This window comes from Salvia splendens, chromosome 5, assembly GCF_004379255.2.
Source record: "Salvia splendens isolate huo1 chromosome 5, SspV2, whole genome shotgun sequence".
In the NCBI taxonomy this organism is placed as follows: domain Eukaryota; kingdom Viridiplantae; phylum Streptophyta; class Magnoliopsida; order Lamiales; family Lamiaceae; genus Salvia; species Salvia splendens.
In genome coordinates this window covers 24,530,532-24,555,091 of record NC_056036.1, presented here as the reverse complement: position 1 = coordinate 24,555,091, position 24,560 = coordinate 24,530,532, and the positions used below count along the sequence as shown (strand labels likewise).

General features: G+C 36.4%; 2 long non-coding RNA genes across 2 annotated transcripts in view; one reads left to right on the top strand and one right to left on the bottom strand.

The window, feature by feature from the left end:
• Positions 1-4,068: 4,068 nt before the first annotated feature.
• On the top strand, positions 4,069-5,261 carry LOC121802599. Its single transcript, XR_006050816.1, has 2 exons — positions 4,069-4,941; positions 5,015-5,261. It is a non-coding gene; the product is annotated as an uncharacterized LOC121802599 (long non-coding RNA).
• A 15,838-nt stretch (positions 5,262-21,099) lies between these two features.
• Positions 21,100-24,560, bottom strand: part of LOC121805146 — a 35,124-nt gene continuing 31,663 nt past the window's right edge. Inside the window, exons 23-31 of the long non-coding RNA XR_006051268.1 lie at positions 23,502-24,138; positions 23,288-23,372; positions 23,012-23,139; positions 22,641-22,857; positions 22,386-22,496; positions 22,086-22,313; positions 21,882-21,957; positions 21,641-21,734; positions 21,100-21,282 (exon numbers count right to left, since the gene is read on the bottom strand). This is a non-coding gene — a long non-coding RNA (uncharacterized LOC121805146). The remainder of the gene's footprint in view (positions 21,283-21,640; positions 21,735-21,881; positions 21,958-22,085; positions 22,314-22,385; positions 22,497-22,640; positions 22,858-23,011; positions 23,140-23,287; positions 23,373-23,501; positions 24,139-24,560) is intronic.

The window sequence follows — 24,560 nt, the reverse complement described above, 5'->3', positions numbered from 1 at the left end:
CAAACTACGATCTAATATAGACAACATATTTTACAAGACTTGCAATACTACCTATAGGTTGTGTCAATCAGTGGGTGCTAGTAAATTTGAAAATGTAAATGTGGATGTCAAAAGGGCTAGACAATGACAATGAGTTATACCCAAAGAGAATGTTTTTCTCACTGTCGTTGTGCCATGATTTATTTGATCATATTGTCTATTAGAACTTACATAAATTAGAATGTATGTATTATGATTGTCAAGACAACCTTCTATAAATAGAAGTCTTCAGGAGATCATCTACATAGAACATCCTAATGGGTATGTAATAATTGGCCAGAAACACATGATTGGAAGCTTAAGAAGACCTTTGTGGTCTTAGGCAAGCATCAAAATCAGAGTATATATGTTTTATCAGAATTGTCAAATGTTGAAATTTGACTTGTGCCCTTAATAGTGCTACAAGCACAAGGAAGTTGAAAGTGAATTAAATATGATATTATTGGTACACTACGATGATGAAATCTATAAAGTTGCAAACAACTAATATTGGCATCTAGCGTAGGAAACTGGTTGTCTGCCCAGTTTAAGATAAAGGATTTGAGAAAAACCAATTACATTCTAAGCATCTAAATCTTTTAAGATCGCTAGAAAGAATGTTGACATTCTCTTAGGAATCCTATATCTATACATTGCTTGGAACATTTTAGCATTAGAAATTCCATGAAAATGTTTTTACCATTCAAGATGGAATTGTCTTGTCTCTAGTCAAGTGTCGTTTGACACTTAGTGAGATCAAGACTAATGAGACTAGTTTTGGAGATAGATGTCTCATGTATGCTATGATGTGTACTAAGTTTGATATTAGCTGTATTTTTGCATAGCAAGTATATATCATATTAACCATGGTAAAGGACTTTGATTGAGGTAAGAATATACCATAGCGCTTGAGAAAGGCTATCGCTATATTCTAGTTTACCAGTCATTCATGTAATGTCCTTGGGGTTACACTGAAGTTTATGACTAATCAGTGATCGAGTAAGTCATCCTCATAATATGTGTTTACCGTAGAAGTATCTTCCTAATAGCTTTAATTGTAAGTTTGAGTATGCCTAAGAGTATTATTTTTAATTACTCTAGCGAAGGCTAACTCAAGGGACACACGAGATCATAAGTTAAGCAATCACATAGAGAGATGAAATTAATTAAAGATCAAGTAAGCAGCAAAGACATAGTGGTGACAAAGATATGATCAGAGATAAACCAAGTAGATTTTTTTTTCTTTTTTCATAGAAAATGCCTTTATGGCAACATGTTTCAAATATGATGTGAAATGAATGGTAGTTCGATATATCCAGCACCTAGACCTGCTTTGAGTATAAGTGGGAGAGTTTTTGCCAGTGGGTATACTCGAAAGCATGTTTTGAGTATAAGTGTGAGATTGTTAGGTTTGGTACACTAAAAAGCATGTTTCGAGCACGAATATAATCTTGCTTGTATACGAAAAACTCTACAATCCACTTTTAACCCGATTCAATATTATTTGAGCAGTTCCGCACGAATAAAATCACTAATATTATTACATTGTGTTTGCTTGTGCATTTATAAGATGTTTTATAAATATTTAAATGCATAAGAAGTAAACAAAGTCGAAGTCTTTGTTTTAGTAGACTGGTTGTGGGCGTCGTCCACTTTAAGGTAACACGGTCAGTTCTGAATAAAGAAAAACAAGAATTTCACAACCCAGATAGGCTCAAACTTCCTATCGTGAGAGGTTGCAATGTCAGTCCGATATTTCTAAGCCTTACTGAAATAAGATGATATTGGTGTAACACCCTGAGTTTTCATACACGGATTCGGAGTATAAAAAAAATTAGGATGAATAGACGGCTGGAAATAGAAATAAGAGAGGATGCTAAGAGTTATCAAATGATATACTACACATATACATAAGGGAATGTATGGACGTGTATAATGTTTATGTATGCATGGGAATTTGCAAGTCCTAATTAAACTCTTTCTCAAACAAGAAATTCAAGGACACACTTTACAAGGAAGAAGTCCATCTTTCATGGAAAAAAAAGGGTTATATAAGAATTTTGGAAAAGAATACATATCTACTTTACAAAAGCTATCCTACATAGAGAGCTATAAAGGGGCAAGGAAACAATTGCTATAAACTACACAAATCCTTGAGGATTTCCTCCACACCCATCTCGATTCCATATACCACTCTATGTCAAGAGGTCATTTGTAGTCTCCTAGAGATAGCATGAGTTGTCCTTCCGCCTGCCAAGGAAATTTCCAAAAAATGGTTAGATTCCTCCATCAACAAAACCCAAGGAAAAAGTTTATTCATGAAAATGGTAAGTAGCCATTTAAGATCTTGCAAAGAGCCTCTGCATTGATATCCCTCTTCCAAAGAAATAAACCACAATGAACTCATCAAATAATGAGCTTCCCAAGGCATTACACCAATTTGGTATAGAAGCTTTTTAGCTCAACAAAAGAGAGATGAACAATTAGCTCAAAAGGGAATTTGGCATCTTCCACACAATAACCAAGAGATTTGAGAAATAGCAAGTATAGAGGCTCTCCAATGTCTTACACCAATTTAGACATAGAAGCTTTAAGCTCAAATTCAAAAAGTGGAAGGGACAATAGCTCAAAGTAGGAGTGGAAGCTCCCAAGGTCGGCCACAAAAGTCCAAGAAATTTAGCTATATAAACAGCCACAAGCCCCCTTTCTCTCCCACCCCTTTCGACACCCAAAATTTTATACACCACAAGGAGTGCAGCAGTGGGGAGGGAGAAGAGCAAATAGTGGCATCAAGCGATAGCCACAACAATTAAGGAATCACCAAAGCAAGGTAATTCTCCCCAACATCTTTTACGAAAATAGCATTCATATAGATCCCAACATAGCAATTGTAAGATAGGACATAGAGAACATAGGAGTAGCATCAATCAACAGTTAGTACCAACATCAAGATCAAGCCTTTAATCACAACCATTGCCCATGCTTCTAAGATCACACATAGTTGCTACCGGAAACTCGAACATAAAGAATTAAGTTTTAGTAGAAGTTAGAGGACTTAGCTTGAAGCCGAAGGGCTGCCCCACGACCTCCGACAGCGGCTAAGCCACGAGGGCAGCCGCGCGGACTCCTCAGCGGTAGGAACGGCGATCACAAGAGCCCGAAGCGATGAGCGGAAAGGCGGCGGAGAGCAGCGCCAACCGACTACGCGATGCCGAGAGCTGAGCACAGCGACGGAGACAGCGATGCCGCCGAGAGGGAACCTGCCGTTGTGAGGGTGCGACGGCGGTGGCAGCAGCGGCTCTGGGTCTGGCACAGAATCGCCGCTGGGACAGCGTCGGAGGCTAGCTGCAGAGTCGCTGAGAGAAAGAGAGCTCGACAGAGAGTTATACATCGGGATGATGGAGGAGCGGCGACTGGTGGAGGCGCCGTGCGAAATCGGAGGAACCGGCCGGAGGGAGTAGGGCGGCGTTGAATCGAGTGAGAAGAAGGGAGGCGCTGCCTCTCCATCTTCAATTTTGAGGATTTTTAGATTTGGGATTTAAGATGTGGAATTGAGAGGAAGGGTGATCACGAGAAGCAGGAGACGATGGAAAGGGGGAGTTTTGTGAAGAATGTGATTTGGGGTGAAATTGGAAAAGTGGAGTGAAGAGGAAAACGGTGGAGAAAGGAGGCGGAGACGGCGACGCAGAGGACGGCGAGATCACCGGCGCCAGAGATGAGAGTGCGAGAGAGATGGGAGTAGATCGGAACTGCCGCTGTTCTCGTTCAATTTGAGAATCTCTAATTTGGAAATTTGGAGAAAGTACTGAGAATGGAGAAGAGACCGATGGGGAGAATATGATTGGGCTGACTTCAATTTTAATTAATTGGTTTGGGCTCCTACTTAATTGTTTATTTGGACCAGAAGTGAGTAAATAAAATAGAGTTGGGCCATGTTGAATTCAAAGAAGAGGGGTCCGATGTAAGTCTCTATTAATTAAGGAATTAGATTTAAGAATTTGGGCCGAGAACTATTATTTGTTGGATTGGAATTAATTTAAAGGTTTGAGTTGGAGCTCAATTAATTAATTCCCGAATAATTTACTAAGTTTCCGAAGATGAAAAATATTGAAGTTGGAGAAGCGAGGGCCGACTGGCGTCGCGGGCCTTAAGAAAATTCAAAGAAAGGAATTAGAAGGGATTCTCCTAGAATCCATATTTTATTAGATAAGTGTCTGAGTTTTGTTTTCGAGAAAATAGAATTACTCCGAACTTAGTAAAGTGAATAAATAAATTGTGTAGAGTAGTGAAGCCGAGATAGGATTAAGAAAAATCCTATAAGCCGAGACTAAGATATAGGTGCTACCCAGTAGGAAGCATGCATTCTTTTCTCCAAAGAAATAGTTCAAGTACTAATTAGCATGTTACGTTGTTTTTGTTAAAAAGGCTATTTTTGGCTGGGAGGTCGACAGGAGAATTTTAATTGAGGAGTAAACGTATCAGGTGGGCTTTCTTTTAATATCCAGCACTATAGTGTGGATACAAAGCAAATGTTTTGAAGTTATGAAATACCTTTTTCTCAAAAATGAATATGTGATCATTTCTTTTAAAGTTGTTGTCATGCCATAAAGTGTTTGTTTTCGAGACCTGCCTGTTGGAGATATTTGTCTGTTGGAGATAATTGTTTGTTGGTTTTGGCTACGCCAAAACGTTATGATTCGGATTGGGGTGCACAAGAGTCGTGAGCCATCTAGAGGTTGGCCGGCGAGGGTACTGTTGAAGGTGGCCACCTTCACGGTACACTAGATTATCAGACATGACGGGATTTCACCAAGAACTTAGACTGCAGTCGGACTTCTAAGATCACAAAAGAATTTAGTATGCTCGAGCCTTTTTAAGAAAACCCTCGTGTGATACTGTTGATGGGTGACAACTTATATATTGGTATGTTTTATTTTTGGCACGTGTCCATTGAGTACTGTTGTACTCAGCCCTGCATGTATTTATAAATGTGCAGATTAAACAATAGGGCGGAGGCGTGTTGATCAGAGTCGATGCTACTTAAGTAAATAAGGTGGATCTCTCGACGCTTCGTGTCTTCATACGCGAGGTTGTTCTTTGGACCTTTCCGCTGCAGTTTGTTAAGAGAGTATAGTGAACACTCACCATCGAAACTCTGATTCATTTTGATGAAATGCCATTGTTATTCAAATCCTTGTAATCGAATACTTGGATCTTATCTATCATATTGTTTAACTTTTCAATGTGCTAGTTCTATCTTCATTTCTTCCATATTTCTTTAATTCCTTTTATTAGTCGCGATTTATCCGCTTTTGCTATCCTTGGCAAAGTGCGGTCGTGACAATTGGTGTGGTATAGCACTGAAAAGATCTAACAGCAAGACATGTCTTCATGCTATCTGCTGGAAGAGTAGGTCTTGATAAACAACTATTTCTTAATCAACATACGTTAGCATTGAGCATTCGTTATTGATAATGCATTACTTTGACTTATCAAATGGTGCGGGTTTTTCGCAACCCAATAATCCTGATATATTGGATAGTGGTAATTAATATCTAGCAGTGCTAGGATTGCTATTATGTTGAATCGCGCGACTGGTGAGTCTAGTTTGATAACGTCCTCAAGAGGAGCTCGAACAAGGTTTTATTATTCGAAAACTGGCCCGTTGGAATTTAATCATTCCATAAATAATAAATAACTGTTTCTTACAAAGTCCACTCTTGGAATTAATAAGATGTTAGTTAATTAAGTCCATAGCAGACATTAATTAATTAATGGATATTTATATCTTAAACGCGAGAAATAATCATTTAAACGAGGAAGCCCGGATTACTTATAATTTCATATTTGGATAGGCAGTGCAATATTATATCTGTAGTGGCTGCTCGTAATATTTATAAGCTTGTATTAAATTGTGGGTTCAATATAATTCGTAAAAAGCTAATTGGGGGAGGCCATATCCAAAACCTTCCATAGATCCTTTGACTATGCCCAATATGTAACTTAATACTCCCTACGTCCCAGAAAGATTGTCTCATTTCCTTTTTCGCACTCGTTTTATAAAAATAATAATAAATAGTTAAAATAGAGAGAGAGTAAAGTAAAAGAGAGAATAATGTAGAGAATAGTATTACCTACATTATTCTTTCTCATATTTTACTCTCTTTCAACTTTACCTATATAGTACTATTTTTGCAAAATGAGTGCAAAAATGTGAACTGGGACAATCTTTCTGGGACGGAGGGAGTATAAATAGGAGAATAAATGAAATAGAATTAAGATTATTAATTTCCATGAAAATAGTGTCCACTCCTAATTAGAGTGTGAGACGTTTTTTTTAATTATTATTCTCCTCCGTGAGTTTTTCAGCTCTCCTCCGTGAGAAAGTTCTGTCTTCTTTATTCGAGTCCTACTATTTTGATAAGATCAGTCCACCCTGATATCGAGATACAATTTGAGAACCAGTCAGAAGATCTGTGGTCTAGTATTGAAGATCATCAAGTGGAGAAGGCGCAAGCAATCGACGATTCTTTGGAGAATCAAAATCGGTAACTCTAAACCGTAGAATTCATGTTATAGGATTTACTTTCTTTAAGCATGAATTATTTGCGTTCTAGCATGCAATTATATGTTTAACATGTGAATTGAATAATCGCATAATCGATCAAATAGATCCTTGTCTAATTTATTTGTTTTGTACAAGTCTTCCGCTATGCAAGGGGCACCAAACCCCATCAAGACGAAGATCATAAACTATCACATTTGTTTTCGTGCGTATGCATAAATCATTAATTTGGAGATAAAGGAGGAAAATAAGGCTAGGGAAGATTTTAGGGATATTGGAGTCTGTGTTTTATTTTATTATTTGTTATTTATTTTTCTATTCTTGTTAGTGTACAATTAAGGTTGTTCACATATAAGTTTTTTCGTGTCTTATGAACTACTACTATTGTTTTATGGTTCTAATGTTTATATTTGTGTTTTTTAATTTGTGCATCATTCTACCTTTTTACACGATATCATTGTCCTCATTATACTTTTTAGTTGTGTATTAAATCTTTTATACCAATTTAATATTGATAATATCTTAGTATTGAAGTATGTATGTTGTAACAATGATATTATTCTTCGATGTATAGACCTATAAGTGTCGTAATTAACAAATATTTTTATGTTGGTTTAAATAAGAATTTATTTAATTTTATATGTATAATTATTTAACACATTGCACTATATTTTTTTTTATTTTTTAATCTTATGTAATGATGTTATTTTTTATTTTATTTAGTTTATTCACAATGTATATAATTAATAGAACAAAAGTATTATGTGTTGCGCATAGCGTGTGGGCTAACACTAGTAACATATATAAAAGCTGAGTTTTGGGCCACATTTAAAATATTTAAGAAGATATAACTAAATTTTGAATATTTTTTAAATGAAATTGGCTGTTATAAATAAAGTTAATTGCATTATCTTTTGGAGTAATTAATATAAATTATAGATGTTTTATGATTGACAATCTAATAATTAATATTAATTGCATTATCTTTTTGGAGTAATTAATATAAATTGTAGATTTTTTATGATTGACAATCTAATAATTAATAGAATTCAGTCATTAATTGAAAATCTATCTAATTATAAAATTTATTAATTTTGATATGGAATAATGCAATTAAAAATAGATTTAATATTTTTTTTAATGCTAAGGTGTTACTTATGCATGGAGGAAGAAGTATAGGGGCAAAGCCTCATTTGTATCACTAAGCGATATTTTTACCGCTGGCTAATCACACAAACAATGATATTATTAGGAGACACAATTAGTTAAGAGCATTAAGTTGTGCGTATTATAGTAATTATGCCATTGATTATTGACATTGATTATTTAAAAACGACCATCTTATTAAATTGTGCATATTATAATGATTATTGCTATTGATATTTATAAATGTAGAATTTCTTTAATATCGATTAAAATGCTGGAATTCCGATTATTAAGATAAAATCAAGAAAACATTATTATAACTCTAAAATACTTACACACTTTTAACTATTTATTCTATCTACCCTAAAGTTATAATATCAAATAAAATTGGAGGTGAAAATAGCTTCCTAAGTTTTTAAGAATTATTAAATCTGACTTCGTATTAGGAGTAGATATCGATTGCATATGTATTTAAATTTATTTCCCTTTACATTACGCATTCCAGAATTAATTTAAACAATTATATACGTTTATTACTACTATGTATAATTATAATTTTAAACCAATATAATTATTTATTTTTATCAAATGTATAATCGTATATACTTATCATTAAATACATTTATAGTTTTAATTAATCTTATATAATAATATTATTTCTTACTTCAAATAAATATTTCATAATTTGACATATATAAATTAGATCGTGTATAGCGATACTAGTTTATATAAGAGCGAAGAGTTCGGGTCTTTCTATAGGATTTATTATCTGTGATCCAGTTTCGGTGGATCTCATCTCACATGCAGCTGATACGCTGCATGTGAGAAATCGCATTACATGTCATCTTTTGGTCCGTTTTTAATGTCAAAATAGCATTACATGTCCATTATTTGCATATTTTACCTATTTTGGTATTTTGACATGTTTTGTGAGAAATATGCATATTTGAGCCTAAAAATGGAGTCAAAATGCGAAGTTGGGAATCTGAAGCTGTTCTGCATGTCCAGCGGTCAGCTGCAACATTGTCGGTGACTGCTGGCACCCAACGGCCGCTAAGCCAATAGCGGCCAGCTCCGGGAAAGTTGTGCATGAAGTCAAGACAAGCCCAGTGAATGCTACCGAGAGTCCAGAGAGTTACGGGATGATGGATGGCGACCGCTAAAACAAGTGCAGTGACCGCCAGCCAAAGGTCAGAAGCCTCAGACCAACTCATGGCGACTGCTGACCAAGGTGCAGCGGCCCGCCATGAAAAAGCGGCGAGCGGATTTTCCCTACTTTCTCTTCAAGATTTACCATATTTTGCAACCATTTTCCTTATTTGAGAAGAGCGATTTCTCCCCTATAAATAGCCCCCAAAGCTTCATCAAAAATAAGTTCTTCTCCTTGCAAAATACTTCCAGAGTTCATAAGTTAGAGTGCTTCATTGTGCAAGGAGTTGAAGAAGGATTCAAGATCATCAAGGCAAGGATTCAACCTTTGAGTTTTTGTCACGCCCGCATTTTCTAAGGATAGAAACACGGTTGATCGCGACTAGGGGAGGGTTAAAGAAGCGGGGAAGAAAGGGGAAAACAATGCAACTCGACCATAGCACGAAACAAATGAGAATAGCTCGAATAAAATCTGAATATCTCAACAATCAACAACTCAAAAATGAATGTTATCTCAACGATACAAGAACTCAAAAGAAAACAACTACTCAGTGGAAGCATTTGAGAGAAGGAATATGCCACGTGCAAAGACATGACACATTCTAAACACTTAAATTTCTTCAACGGTCTTGCCCAACACCCACCGCACCTGTCACGCTAAACCTGCACATTTTTAAAAAGAAAATGCAGGGCTGAGTACTTGATGCACTCAGTGGACTCATGCCGAAAACATTTTATAAAAAATATTTATCATGCCACCATTGAGTGACCTTGGGGTTTTAACTTTAGAAATCGCCCAAGACACTAAAATCATTTTCATCGTAAAACTCATGACTGCAGTCATTTTCCCATAGATGTCTACCATATCTGATCCATTGATGACAAGGAACGTGGCCACATTCCAAGTCACTAGACCGGCCAACTCGAAAGATGGCGCACGATCTCCATAGGTGTACACTAGCCTGAATAGGGACTCACTCCCTAGACAGACCCGAATTCGATTATCCATTGATGGCCAAAGCCACATCAGGTAGGTTCTATAGATGAAACAAAACACGACATGACAAATATTCATATTATTTTCACATAAAAATATACTTAGGGCATTGCCCTTATTTAAAAAGAAAGCTCACCTCAAGTTCTTAATCCAAAATTATTTCCTTTCCCTTGATATCATGTCTCGCTTGCAAGGTATCACCTTTAGCATTTAAATAACACATAAATCAACACAATGAATCAAGTAAATAAACAAGATGCATGCACCCGAATTAAAATCGTTTATCTCGTTTCTCGGTTTTCGATTATTCGGCGGTCGCCCAATGTTCCTCTGTTGGCTCATCGTATTTTCCATCATGATATCGAAACATATTCGCAAAATTATTTAAACGCATAGTTAAATTATTGCAACAATTTCCCTTAAATAAATTTATTTCATACCTGGGATAATATTATTCGCCCTTCAAATTAGTCCGGGATTTAATTAAATGATTCCCCACGGTTAAACTTACTATCTACCCAAAGATTATTCAATTAGAACGGCCCAAGTATTTAAAATCCCAGCCCTCTTTTATTCTTCAAATTATTTTGTGAGTCCACAAAGTAGCCCAACAATTAAAGAAAAAAGGTCTACATACTCCCCTTTCCACCATCGTCTATCTCATTTTTCTTCCCAAATTAGAAAATCCCCCAAATTATAAAAACAAGCCATTCTCTCTCTTTCTTCCCTCTCGTCGACGTCGCAGTGCCGTCGCCGCCGTCCGCCTCTGCCTCCGGTGGTGCCCCTCTCTTCCCCTTCTGTTTCTCCCTCTCTCCTCTCTCTTTCTTCCCCCTTACTCCCCTCTCTACAATAATCCCATCGGCTCCAGTGGGGTCATCGCTGCTGCAGAGTCACCGTTGGACAGGCGCTGCTGTTTCGCCGAGCTGCCGCCACGCCTGCCTGGTCAGCGCAGCCCTCCGTCGTCATCCAGCCGCTGCTGCTACCGCCGCGGCGCTGCTGCCTCTCCGTCACCGCCGAGCTCCAGCCGTCTAAGCTCCGTTCACCAACCGCCGCCGACATCTCCCCACAGTGCCGCCGCTGCAGGCTCCGATTCGCCTCGATCAACTTCCGCAAGTTAAGTTCTTAGGCCATCCGCAATGGGCGGACGATGGCACGCCCGATGGCGCGCATCGTCCGCGCCATTCATCGTCCGCCCCCACTGTGGGTGTGTGGCATAGGCCGCGGACGATAGTCACGGCCTATGCTTCGGGTGTGACTTAAACCGCGGACGATGGCCATCGTCCGCGCCATCGTCCGCTCCATTGCGGACGTCGCGGACGATGGCCATCGTCCGTGACATCGTCCGCCCCATTGTGAAGGTCGCGGACGATGGCACGCGGACGATGGCACGCTGGCCTTCACAATGGCCGACGACATCTACCCATGGTGGCCAGTTTTCCTAAAGACGGTTAGCTGCCCGATTGGTGAGAAGAGGGTTTTATTTGCGCAAAAGCAAGAGGCGGCGCGGAAGGATGTAGAGCGGGCATTTGGGGTGCTCCAATCACGATGGGCGATTGTGAAAGGGCCGGCTCGTTTCTGGTACAAGGAAGTCATCGCCGATGTCATATATGCGTGCATAATCATGCACAACATGATAGTCGAGAGTGAAGGCGGAAGCATCACCGATTGCAATGACGACGACCGTGCATCTAGCTCTGCCGGCACATCGACCGAGACACCCGATAGAGGGTTACCGTTAGGTTTCGATGAGGTTTTATCTAGGCAGGCCTCAATGCGCAACCAATAAGAGCATGCGCAGCTCATGAGCGACATGATTGAAGAAGTGTGGGCTCGTAACCGCCATCGCTGAGTTTGCGTTTTTTCTTATTTCGCATTGTAATGTATTAATTTTTATTAAATGAATGAAGTTTTTAAAATTCGTATTTTAAATGTATTTTAGTTTTTTTTAATTCGTATGTATTTTGTAAATATTACAAAATTGATGATGTGGCGCGCCATAGGGCACGCCTTAGGGCGCCCCACTGCAGGTGGAGAAGGATGAGGATAAAAATGCTGACGTGGCGCGCCTTAGGGCGCCCCACTGCTGATGGTCTTAATTTGATTTCGTGAATTAAAGTTCGATTGATGTTGGTTTCAGTGTTAGTTTCTTTCAAGTTGGTTCGATTCCTAATTGACGTGTTCTAGCAGAATTTGAGTTCTAACTGTATGGTATGCTCCAGTATGAAGTACACAATAGGAATTGGAATTGGGAAGTAGTATATCTTTTTGGAAGGGAGAAAGATTTTACAATTGCATGATAGAATTGGGTGGACGAAATCAGAGTCTCTCTATCATCGTTGTGGTTCCCCGCCTGCGCCGCCGCAATCACATAGCACTGCGTCTCAATCGCCCTCGTGCGGATACTATCACCGTAACTCTCTCTCTCTCTACTCCCTCTCGATTTCTTTGGATGTGTGGAACGTGAAATATGTGGAGCGGTTTGGGTATATATATATTCCCATATAAATTGTAGATTTGAAACTAATATGGAGTAGTTGAGATATATAATAATTCTGTGGAGATTTGGTTTGTTGGAGAGATTTTAGGGAGTGGAGATATTGAAAAAAAAATATATCCCAAAATGGAAAGAAAAAGGCGGGCGTTACAGTTTTATTGCTTTAGTTCTTATGTTTTCATTGTCTTCCCTTCAATCTATGTTTTTAGCTTATCCAATCATATGTAACTAAACTCATAGGATTCTAGGGATGTGTTAATAACTTTTATTGGTTTATACAATTCTTATTTCTATTTAATATCCGTTTGTTCTTACTTTGTTTCTTCCTTAAGTTATTCCGTAATACTTCACGTTTGAGTGACACATTCGGTGATGATTTAATCTAACTTGCTACAAAATCGTGAGAGGAGGTTGGCGAGTTAGATCCACTTAATAGACACTACAATTAGCTTCCTTTAAAACGACATTGTTAATTGAGAGTGAGGACTTTTCAAGGGTCTTAGGAGCTTTTAGGAGTTACATATTTAGGATTGACAACCCTAATATTCGTAATCAACGTTTCCATCGCATGAGCATAAGCTAGGTGACTCGTTCTATCAAAGTAAGAACTGTGCTAGGGTGTTGTAGTTGGAATTTGTATAATCATAATAAGAGGATGTGTTTTAGATATAATTAAAGTTCATATTCATTTTGTATTTTATGTATAAGGTACAATTTAACCATCCCATTGCAATTAATAATTTGACCTGTGCGTTATTGAATTTTTAAAATTGTTTACGTATATTCAACTCAAAATAAGAGGATGTGTTTTAGATATAATCTATTAGTATATTTTTCCCCACTCATTAATACTTACCATAATTTATTAAATTGATTTATTATATTTCATATGGTTCTATGTATACTCGATTTATTAAATCGAATAATTAGTGTCATATTTTGATATGCTCAAGCTCTTATTAAGAACCTGACTTTCTATTGATATTTTTTTTCTTTTTTGAAACACATAAACAGACACACACTATTACATAATTAGCAACCTGCTACAGCAAGCATCTATCAACTATACATATATAAATCCTCAACTAAATATGCCACATATACACCGCTTTAACTTTAAATGGATAGTGACTTGACACGTGCAACTGCCCAACTAGCAAAATTCCACACTGCTGTACTCTACAAAAGGAGAAGGAAGGGGGAGGAGTTGTGAGTTTAAGCTCGTAGTGTAATCGCATTCGATATCACCATAAAAAAACAATAACTTCGTTACCTGAGAAGTCGTATAACATCTATTTATATTACATCCTCCAAGCTGATAATCCAATTTATGTAATAACAATTCTACCAAATCCTATACTAAGCATAATCATACTAATCAAACTGTACTATCGCCGTTAATATGTTACCTGACAAATAGACCATACTCCATCCATGCAACACAGTATAACATAATATCATGTCAACTTTATCCCTTTCTTCGTTAATCAACAAAACATATACCTTGAGTCATGAACAACAATTTGATTCATTTTTAAGTACATATATCATTCTCTATAACCCTTTTAGTCCCCAAATAATCCAATCAAGTCAAACAACCAATGTATGCATTTTCAAATAACGAATTACTTTCAATAATGATATACCATCTAAGCACATACTAACATTTATCGCAATTAAAAGCATTCAATTCTAGAACAAATTCCAACAAATTTTTGAACAAATTACTTTTCATATCATATACATATTCACAATTTAAATATATATAACTCCAACAAATTCCACAATCTTACCTTTGAATATCATCAACTTGTCATATCACATTTAATCATATAGTTTACACAAGTTTAGGATACTATTTAATTATTTTACATTACCACATGTTATTAAAGAAACCTCATGTATCCACAATTCCATTTAAGCTCCATTGTACAATCATAAAACTACATAAGCACATACTAATGTTTATCGCAATTAAAAGCATTCAATTCTAGAACATGCGTACACTACCTCTACACGTCAACTAAAACTAACAATAAAACCACATACTAATGTTTATCGCAATTAAAAGCATTCAGTTCTAGAACATGCGTACACTATCTGTACGCGTCAACAAAAACTCTTTACTTGCTTACTGAATCTTGTCTTGACCCCTATCCCTTGTGTTTACACCAGGTTCACCTCTAATTTCAAGTAACCACATACATAATTCGTAATTAAACATTCAAAACACAAGTAAAAACCAAATCATCACACCTACCTATTTCCCTTTCTATACTATTTCTTTAATCACAAAACAAGTCATTAAAATCACACATATATATAATTCTATTTTACTCCGTACAAACTATCATTTCCATACAAACTATATCACATCCCAGCCTCAATTGCATATTTTCAAAGGCAATTTACACAAAAGCATCAAACTACAAAATCCTTAATTGCATGAACCCTAATTTTTGGTTCCAACATAATATCTAATTAAATTATGTTTTCATACTCTAAATCAGACAAGGAAACCATAATAAAGTCAATACTTTCAATCATATATCCAAACTTCCAAACCTATAATAAAAGGCAAACTTGGTTCTATTTCCTATCAACTTGAGGCAAAGAATTCACATCAATTATCATCAAAACTAAACTTATTAACAAGATTAAAGAGCTTATGCAAGAATCTAACCTCTAATTTCAACTATTTTGAAAGTGGGTGTGAAAATTCTACTTCTAACATTGAGAAGAACTAATGAAAATTGGGACTTGGGGTGTGAAAATTCAACTTCTGATACAAAATTGTAACACCCCTTACTCGATTTATTAAACCGAATAATTGGTGTCACATTTTGATATGCTCTTAAGTTCCAAACGGGCAGGTGAAGGTGGTTTTGTCTTGATCTTCAGGGTCTATGTAGATTTGGAAATACCTACTAATGTACCCGTCCAAGAAGCAGAAATATTGTCTCCCAGCCAGTCGCTTCAACATCTGATGCATGAATGGCAAGGGGAAATGATCCTTCCTAGTGGCAGCATTCAGCTTGTGGTAGTCGATGCACATCCGCCATCCAGTGACCAGCCGGGTGGGTACCAGCTCATTTTTGTCGTTCTTAAAACTTCCTCCTGCATGTTCGGGTTCAACTTCCGATGTGGTTCTCGGTTTGCCTTAGCTCCTTCCTCCATCCTGATATGCATGCAGATATCCGGACTTATCCCCATGAAACGCCTCGTTCCTAATATCTTCCGCGCACGCTGAATTATGATTTGGTTGTCGTGAATTGATCAAGTTGGTATGCCTGATCCAGCTGGTATGCCTTCCTTTTATATGTGAGAACTTGTGAATGGATCCAGTGGTAGAATTTGACTTATCAAGTCGACTCGACGAAACCTACGCATGTGTCACTGGGTGTGCACAAACAAAAACAAGGGCCTTCGAGACCTTAACCCACAATAATATGAATTAGAAAAGGAAAGTAAGGGTCGAACCCACAGAGGCGATGTGTTTCACATTTATTGTGGACAAATTGGGAATGGCTGCTGCCACACATACAAGGTGGGTTAAGTTTATCCTTCTTAACTGAGTAAGCTGGGGATCTAAACTAGCTAAACTGATCCATCAGCCTAACCTAACTAAACACTTGCAAATGCTAACTGATCAACTGGTTTGAATTGAGTTTGTCTAGTGTAGATTCCATGGCTTTGATTATGCTTGTGTTGTGATACCTACTTTCCAGACATTTATTGGCGGATGAAGGGAGTATAAGATTTCTTTGACTCTGCAAAAGAGGTCTGAGTCGGTACCAACGATATAACTACATGCGCTTAATTATGACCTTGTCTCTTCTTGCACATATTGGGTTAAGGTTTCTATCAGTTGGGATCTACATGCGCTTAATTGCAAAACATTGACCTTGCCTCTTATTGCACATCGAATGGCGTTATTGTCGAGGATGGATGGCGTGTGTGATTTTCTTAAAGATGTTTTTGTATAAATATTGTTTATATTTTCTCTTTTATTTGTTGGGTGAACTGCACCATTAGTCCTAACCTTTAGGATTGTTGCACCACAAACCTCCTCTGACAAAAAAAATATCCTTAGATAACCATAGCATTTTATACATTCACGAATGAGATTTTTCAGACTAAAACACCCTGAGGCCCTATAAGGGCATTTTTGTCACTCCATTATATTACTGAGATATGATTTCGGTCACATTCTGTCAACTTCTTATATGATTTCCTAATAAGTTCTGCTACCTCATACGGGATTAAAGTTTTATCATTATTTACCCTTTCTTTTTGTAATACAAAATTTATTATTATGTACATTAATTAATATGAAAATAAGAAAGAGACCCTTTCTATTTTCCCTAGTTTTTCTTAGTTTTTTACCTTGATTTAAGAATTCATTTTATTTATTATCAAAATCTCCTAATTTTGCGGTATTATTTTGTAAATTTAGATTCTCTATATTCTATCACATTGCACATACTACACACAATACACACAAATACACACATGCACAAAATACACACAAATACACAGAACACACAATGCAGATGCGCGTATATACAAAATACATAAACTGCACACATTTGTATACACAAAATAATACAACACACACATGTATACGCAAAATACAAGCACAAGAAACACCCCACACAATATACACACACTCCACAAGAAATGCACACAATTATACACAAACTACACACGTTATACATAATACATACACTTTACACACAAAATATATACAATGCACAAAATACACACATTACACACTCAGACACAAAATATACATTGCACGCATACACAAAGAACACACACTACATACAATACAAAAAAAATACATACACTACGTTACACACTCAATACACAAAATAAACACAAGTAATACACAAACCACAAAATGTTGCACACACATTGCTATACAAAAAAGCGTACATTGTACGCATAGTTCAGACAAAAAACAACCAAGTATATATATACGCATAATATACATACACTCTATACACAATATAAACACACTATATACATACTAAACACATTATACCCAGAATCACGCACTATAAAAAATACACATTTAGCTGACTACACATACACAATACACACAGTATATCAAATATCTACTCAATACACAATATAAACACCGCACTATACACACGTTATACAAAAATACACACTACACACTTACTAAACACATTACTTGCAAAATTACACACTACAAAAAAAATACACACATTGCACACATTTTTCCTATACTAAACATAAAAAATCAGGAAATATAGATAATATACACTACTGGCACAATATGCACTCATTTCACATACTACACAAACTACACAATGTATACACATACAAACTACACAATGCATATGCGTATACACAAAATACAAGCACAACAAACACCATACACAATATAAACACACCTCGTACAGACTGTAAACACACTACACCAAAAATACACATAACTATGCACAAAATACACATGCTATACATAATACATACACTTTACACAAAAAATACATAAAATGCATAAAATACACGCAATACACTCTCATACACAAAATATACATTGGGCACACATACACCAAGAATACACACTACATATTCTACTTATGACGCACACAATACACAAAATATACATACACTGCGCTACACACTCAATACACAGAATACACACAAATAATACATAAGCCACAAATGTTGCACACACATTGTACACTGTACACTGTACACAATTTACACAAAAAATAACCAAATAGTATACATATACACACATTGTACACTGTACACAGTTCACACAAAAAATAACCAAATAGTATACATATACGTATTATACAAACACTCACATAATATACATACAGAGCACACACTACACATACTTCAAACAATGCCCAGTATATTTAGAATACAAGCAGTGTGTTAAACATATTATACAAACAATACACACTCCACACATTATATATACACTCCACGCATTACATACTTTACATTGCACTCATTTTAAAAATAAAATACACACTGTACACACATAACATGCTACATAACTAACACGCTACACACATAACACGCATTGATATTATACACTACAAACTTCACAAGCTACACACACTATACAAACACACATGCTACCAAAAAAATATATAAACAAAATACACAAAGGTAGGGAAAATACATACAATACAAACTGCACACGCTACAAACACACCCTAAAAAAAGAAAACACTAAGCATACACAAAATACACACATAGTAGGGAAAATACACGCAAAACACATTATGCACATACTACACACATTACACAAGCACTATACACAAAATGCACACGAGCACACATATACACAAAAAATAAATACACTGCGCTACACACACAATACGCAAAATAAACACACATACACAAACCATAAATATGCACACGAGCACACATATACACAAAAAATACATACACTGCTCTACACACACTCAATACGCAAAATAAACACACATACACAAACCATAAATATTACATACACAGTGCTATACAAAAAATACACATTATGCATACTACACATAAATTACAACCAAGTATAAACGCAAACATAATACAAACACTTAACACATTATACATACATACACTGCACAGAGTACACATAATACATATAATCCTCAAAAAATAAATACATACACACACACACAATACACAAAATAAACACACATACACAAACCATAAATATTACACACATTGCTATACAAAAATACACACTATATACACACTACACATAAATTACAACCAACTATAAACAGAAATATAATACAAACACTTGACACAGTATATGACATACACTGCACAAAGTACACATAATACATACAATACACAAAAAAATACAACAAACTGCTGCTAAAAACTTTGTATAAAAAATACACACTATACATACACTGCACACTATATATAAATACTCCACCCATAACACACGTTACATTACACACACTCACTTTAAACACAAAATGCACACAATACACAATATAAACCATACACAACATACACACACCACGCACACAACACGCTGTTGCACACATTATTATAATACACTACAAACTTCACAAGTTGCACACACATATACGAAAGCACATACTATAAAAAGAAAACATAGAGTATATACACAAAACAAACATAGAGTACATACACAAAACACATACACACGTAGGGTAAATTAATACATACACTACATACTGCAAACAATATACTAACACATACACTATAAGAAAAAAACACAAAGTAAACAAAAAATATGCACACGTAGGGTAAATTAATACATACACTACATACTGCAAACAATATACTAACACATACACTATAAGAGAAAACACAAAGTAAACAAAAAATACATTCACGTAAAGCACAACATACTACACACATTACACTAAACACTATACACAAAATACATAGGCACATACATATACACAAAATACATGCACTACAAAAGCACAACATACACTTCATATATATACACACACTACACTCAAAATACAAACATTGCGCTACACATACACCATATGCACAGTACACAAAATATCTACACTCTATACACAATATAAACACCGCGCTATACACAAAATACATGCAATACAAACTCACACTTCACACAATACACACTTTACGCACCACACACAAAAAACACACAACACATTGCGCGTGCGCGCGCGCACACACACAAAAAATACTTACACTACAAACATACATATATACCTTGCACACAAAATCACAAAATACACACAGTTCACACACTAAACACTAAACACATAATGCGCACACTACACTACACTAGACTACACTCACACTATACACAAAATACACGGTGCACATTGTACATACAAACATGTACACCCCACAAATGAATCTAAACATTTCCCTTTATGTGATGGATAATAAATTGTGAGGCGAGATAGAACACTCCTTTATCCTCCATAACTCCTACAAAACAAACACAAAAACAAAATAAACTATATAAATCAGCCGATGAATAAAAATAAAGCCATGAAGTACAACATAAGTAAACAAATACTTGTGTACATTCAGAAGTACCAACTTAAATACAAACTAATATGTAGGGTAGCAAGTTATCGATGTTCACCGACCATAGAGAATATAAGAAATGTACTTGGTCTTGTTCAGCGGCACATATTCATTTTTAATATTATTAATATCATAATGAGTTAGGTGTTTTAAATTAATCTTAGTTCTCCAACCCTTGAGAGAAGCTAAGTATACACTAATAACCCATAAAAAGTGTTTCTGGTGTCAATTAATAAAGAAAAAACCATGCAAACACACACAAATATGATAAATTACAACCACAAAAAGAAGAATGCACGCAAACACCCATACCTCAAAACTATTCTAAACATACCCTCAATGTGAAGGACAAGAAAATATAAAGGGAGATAGAATACTTAATTTTTTGCGTAGAAAGCAAATAAGGGGTGGGGCTAGGATCACACCCTATACCGGAACCGAGAACCAGGGCAACTCCGGGGTAAGTACCTACAAAAGTGTGTGCTCAAAGTGTACTAGCATAAAAATCCTAAGAGTATTGGTTTCAACTATAACACCTCTCTGTTGAAAGGGGACATCTCAAGAACTTGATCAACAAGTAGAGCTCACAACACGGGGCCGAGTTCTGCTTGCTACGCAGCCTTACACTCAACATGGAATGAAGGCAACATAAATTAGATGAGCAGTACAAGCAAACTCAAGTTTGCAACCCAAAGCAAATATGGTCCCTGGATAGATAATCTAAATGTCGTAGACAAACACGAATGCGGGAATAATATTTAAAATTTTGAGTGTATCACAACATTTCCAGAGCGGTTATCAATCGAGGAAGATGTGCATCGATGGATGGATTCCATTCATCAGTGTCAACTCCGTTTGTGATTCCTGCAAAGCCATATGGTATTTCTAATTAAAACCAATTAGTTTGGCTGATGCTAACTAAGTCTTTATTCGCCTCTCTTGTTTTACTTTAATAGTTATTATGGAAATCAAGAAACATTGATGGAAAGGAGATTATCACTAGCCACCCGCTGAAATGACTACTCTAGAAGATCACTTGCAATGGCCCAACCATTAAGTGATTTTCCGAGTTGGCTAAATATTGAACCACATAAAGGTTTCTTAATGTGATGGAAAGGCATTTTCAATCAGCATGCAAGGTATATAAAGTAGTGTTCTGACAATTCACAAGATCATTAACATTTATAACACGAGAAAGTAATAAAGCAAAGGTTATCTATACCTACAAGTTACATTAGCATAATTTCCTGTCAACCTTGCTACAACAAATGTGCTGCATTTCATATAAGTTTCTCATTAGGCTCCGTGGCATAGACCTGCCATTTAATAACACATAACTTCTTTAGCATTCGCAATGTTATATACACTATGGAAAAAAGGGTCCTTCAGAATGCACACATCAGAGATGGACTAATCAAATTATTTACAACCACATAATCAAGCATGCACACAAACACCCTCACCCCAAATCTTAATCTTAACATTGCCCTTTATGTGAAGGAAAAAATATGTGAGGGGAAACAAAATACTCCTTAACTCCTACAAAACAAACAGAAACAAACAAATTCAATAATATAAAACAGCTGGTGAATAAACATAAAGAAATGAAGCACAATATGTAACATATACTTAAATTGCATATTCAAAAGTATCAACTTAAATACAACCTAATATGTTGGACAGCAAATTCTAGATTAAGAACCCGACTGAATTTGTAACTTGTTCGGCAGCTGCTATTCGAACTTGTGCTTCATAATCTAAAGCAGGCACACATATGTTTAAACATATAAAAAGGAGATTGTATCATCAAAATAACTCATTCTAATATCAAGGTTTGTCTCAGGATGCTCGGAGGACAGAATTGCATTAGTAGGATGTGCAGCATTTCCAGGTTCCTGCATTTACAAATTCCACAGGTAAAAAAATGCACAAGCAAACAATGGCATATATATAACAAATGTACTCACTTTTGCACAACTGGAAGGTTCCATCAGTAGCTAGCCAAAGCAGGAGGGAATGAAGGAATGATGTCGTTTACAAGAGTTTGTGGACAGCAATTGAAATATGAGATGAGCGAACTGAAAAACGATCACCAGAATTTTACTATTTTGATTCCTTTTAGTTTTTGTTGGTCGGAGGGTTTACTCATAGAAAAACAACAATTAATAATTAATATTTAATCAATTATATAAAAATCAAAAGATGCCATAAACTAAACAAACCTTGTAGGATTCTGGGATCCAACAGGTTCTATCTCGTCAGAGCCAATTTTCGGTGTATGGGGCATAGCAGCAATTCAAGTGCTAACAAGGCCAGATGAGTAAATGCTAGCACTCATTTGGTCAGAAGTAGAGATGCAAATTGCCTGGATAATCCAGCTCCTGATGAAGCCGAGGGGTGAACTGGAAATGCATTTGAGCTCTGGGTGGATCGATTCTGCTGTGAAAAAAGAGCAATATGCGGCAGTGAGTAGAAAGCAAGTAAGGGATGGCACCAGGATCACTCCCCTATAACGGAAGCTAGAACCTGGACAACTCCTGGGTTAGTCCCTAAAAATGGGTGTGCTCAAAGTTTACTAGCAGAAAAATCCTACGTTTAGTGCTTAGAGCTATAACAACTCATTGTTGAAGAAAAGGGGACATCTCTGGAACATGATCAATACTGAAATAGCTCTCTCAACAAAGGACGGAGTTCTGCTTGCAGCCCAGCCTTGCACTCAACCTGCAAAGAAGAGCAGCAGAATTTAGATGAGCAGTACGAGCAAACTCAAGTTTGCAATCAAAAGCAAATTTGGTCCCTAGATAGCTGATCTAACTGTCATAGACAAATAAAAATGATGGAATAATATTTAAAATTTGTAGTGTATCACAATATTTCCAGAGCGGCTATCAATCGAGGAAGATATGTATCAGTGGATGGATTCCATTCATCGGTGTCATCGTCTCCTGTGATTCCTGCAAAGCCGTATAGTATTTCTAATTAAAACCAATTAGTTTGGTTGATGCTAACAAGTCTTTTATTCGCATCTCTTTTATTTTAACATAATTATGGAAATAAAGACACATTATATGGAAGGAGATTACCATTAGTCACCAGCTAAAACGACTGCTCTAGAAGATCATTTGCTATGGCCAAGCCCTGAAGTGACCTTCTGAGTTGGTTAGATACTGAACCACGTAAAGGTTCCTAAATGTGATGTACAGGCCTTTTCATTCAGCACACAAGGTATATAAAGTGGTGTTTAGACAATTCACAAGATCATTAACATTTATTAGACAAGAGAGTAATAAAGCAAAGGTTATCTATACCTAACAAGTTACATTAGCAAGACTTCCTGCCAACCTTGCTACCATCAAATGTGCTGCATTTCGTAAAGTTTCTCATCAGGCTCCGTGGCATAGACCTGACATTTAAAAACACATAACTTCTTCAGTATTCGCATTGTTATATATACACTTCTGAAAAAAGGGTCCTTCAGAATCAACACATCGGAGATAGATTAATCATATTATTTACAACCACATAATCAAGCATGTACGTACACAAACACCCTCACCCCATATCTTAATCTTAACATTGCCCTTTATGTGAAGGAAAAAATATGTGATGGCCTGATGGGAAACAAAATACTCCCTTGTTTCAATGGGAAGTTAGGTGAATGGGGGTTAGGTATTTCTTCTCTCATCTTGCCTCCTTTAGAAGTTAGCTCATCCTTAACTCCTACAAAACGAACACAGAAATAAACCAAATCAACCATATAAATCAGCTGGTGAATAAAAATAAAGAAATGAAGCACAACATATGTAAAAAAATATATAGTGCATATTCAAAAGTATCAACTTAAATACAACCTAATATGTAATAATGGAGTGCTCATTTCAGTTGGAAGAAGAAGGCAGAGTTCGGTAAGCTCGGCTTTGAGCTGGAACTAGCCGAGAAGGAAGCTCGGCTTTGAGTTGGAACTAGCCGAGAAGGGAGTTCGGTTCTTGAGCCGAGAAGTGAGTTCGGTCTTGAGCCGAGAAGGGAGTTCGGTCTTGAGCCGAGAAGGAAGAAGCAACCAGTTCGGTCTTGAGCCGAGAAGGAAGAAGCAGTTAGTTAGCCGAGGTGTAGCGGTTATTCTTCTTGTTTTCTTGATTCTTGTT